The following is a 2,568-nucleotide window of genomic DNA, read 5'->3' on the forward strand; positions in this document are numbered from 1 at the left end:
TCCCGCCCTTGAGACTTCCGGTGTGGGGATGGGGCAGCTGGGCCTGACTCTGGCAGACTGACTCTGCCCATCCCTTCCCCATCAGCTTCTGAGGCCCCCTCCCTGGTCTCTTCTGAGGGAGGGCGGTTCCAGATATCCCCCTCCCTTCTGCCATGACTGCTCAGTCTTTCTGGTCTTTGGGTTTCTCCAGTGGACATGCTGGCTTTGTGCCTTCCTCAATCAGGGGCTCTCCTGGGAAAGGTCCATGTGTCCTCAGAATGGACTTCCCACGGCCTCGGCTCTCTCTCCCCCTTCAGACTGGGGCCCCCAATGTTGGTGTGTCTTTCCACCAAGGCCGTTCAGATGGTCTCCTTATGACTGCTGTCTTATCCTTCTCAGAACGGGGGTGCCCAAAGAGAGAGATTGTGTTTCCCTAGGCCAGGGCCTTTGTGTCGTAGGGATATGACTTAGGTCTTCCCCCCTCAGGAAGTTCCTTGGGGGTAAGATCTATTTCTAATCTATTTCTCCTCTCACACTCGGAAACACCCAAAGGTAGAGGCTATATCTCCCCGCTCAGTCTGGGGCACTCTGGGAGCAAGGGTTGTAACATCCTGCTCAGATCGGGGCTCTCCTGGGGTCAAGTTGTGTCTCCTCTCTCACACTTGGGCTTTTCTGGGACAGGCCTGTTTCCCCCCTGCTTCAGACTGGCGTTCTCAGGCTGGACATTTGGAGCCGCCCCTCCCCCCACCGCCATGCCCTGGCCAGGAGTTCAGTGCCAGGCAAGTAATTGAATTCCTGTACCTTAACAAGTCAATCATGGAGTCTTAATGAGTCCTGAGTAATCTCAGACATGCGTGTTAATTAAATAGCTGTCCCGGTTCTAATCTGCTGGAAGTTAATCACTGGGGAATTAGGAAGTGTCAGCTGGGGAACTTCATTAAGGTGGTAAGGATGGGGTCCAGCTAGGGGAGGGGGGAGCCAGGGATGGAGCTGGGTGGGGGGAGAGGGGTGACCTGTCCTGAGTGACCCATCAGAGAGTTGGGGTGGGGGCACATGGCTGAGGGGTCCCAACCACCTCTGAGCAGCCGGGTCAGAGCACCCCCACCCTCAGTCTTTGCCAGCCCCTTCTACCTGGGCAGAGCCCCTCACCCCCAGCCTGGCCCTGCCTAGCCCGTGCCCGGTCTCAGGCTCCAGTCCAGGAAAACTCAGAAAGTGCCGGGCACAGAGTAGGGTTAGCGCAGGCATGCTCTGGAAACAGGTACTCCTGATCTTTCTGCTGTTTGCCCCCTCCCTCCCCCTGCCTCCAGTCCCCGCCACCCCCCTCTGCACCTGGGAGGCAGAACCTGTAGGGAGGGATCTCCTGCCACCCCTCTCTGGCTTCCAGGTGGGTGTGGCCCACGGGAGACTTCTGTAGGGTGGCAGCTGATGGGTCCCTTGAGCTCTGAAAGTGCCCCGGCCAACGGGGCAGGCTTTAAACCTTCTCCCCGAGCCCTTGGAGTGAGCGGTCTGTTTCCAGCCAGAGCCCTGACAGGTTTTGAACAACCACTCCACGCTCGGAATGTGGCCGCATCCTGGGTCTTGGTCTCTGCGGGTAAAAGACGATCCCACTGCACATTCTGTGCCACTCCTCCCCCTGAGAGGTGGAGTCTATTTTCTTTCCCTTTGAATTAAGTTGGCCCCTGACAGCTTTCACCAATAGCGAAAATGACGCCGTGTCACTTCCGAGGTCAAAGTTAAAGAGATCTGCCACTTGCACGTTTCTCGCTCTGCCCCGCCTCTCGGAAGCCAGGTGCGGTGTGAGAAGCCTGACTGTCCTGAGACCATATTGTGAGGAAGCCTGGGCCAGGCACATGGAACATGTTGAGGGTACCAGATGGGCGAGTGAGATGTGGGGCTTTCCAGCCTGATTCACATGCCAGCCGAATGCATGTGAGCCCCTGCCCAACCTGGACACAGCAGAAAGACCACCCAGCTGACTCCTGTCTGCATCCCCCGCCCACAGAATTGCAGAAATAACAAACTGTTGCTGTTTTAAGCCGTTAAGTTTTAAGTTTGTTATGTAGCAAAACCGAAATGGTTGTCAAGTGTATTGATTTCTTAGGGCTGTTGTTACAAGAGACCCCAAACATCGTGGCTCAAAACGACAAATTTATTCTTTCGTGGTTCTGGAGGCCAGAAGTTCGAAGTCAAGGTGTCAGCCAGTGGGTTCACTCTGGAGCTCTAAGGGAGCATCTGTGCCCCCCACTTGTCCCTGGAGGCTGCCAGCCACACCCGGTGCTCCTTGGCTCAGGCTCTCTTGGGTCCCAACACCACCCCCTCTCTGCAGGCTGTCTTCTCTCTGTTTCTGTTTTCCCTTTTCTGATTCTTCTAAGGGTACTTGTCATTGGGTTCAGGGCCCACCTCATCCAAGATGATCTCATCTTGAGATCCTTACCATCATACGTCATTAAGACACGTATTCGTGAATCTGCAAAGACCCTTATTTCAGGTAAGGGCACAATCCTAGGGTCAAGGCAGACACATCTTTGGAGCCTACAAATTCAGCCTTCTACAACTGGAAATCGTGGCGCACTGGGGCGTGTGTGGGGG

Source organism: Mustela putorius, unplaced genomic scaffold, assembly GCF_011764305.1.
Source record: "Mustela putorius furo isolate JIRA1106 unplaced genomic scaffold, ASM1176430v1.1 tig00003853_pilon_pilon_pilon, whole genome shotgun sequence".
Classification (NCBI taxonomy): domain Eukaryota; kingdom Metazoa; phylum Chordata; class Mammalia; order Carnivora; family Mustelidae; genus Mustela; species Mustela putorius.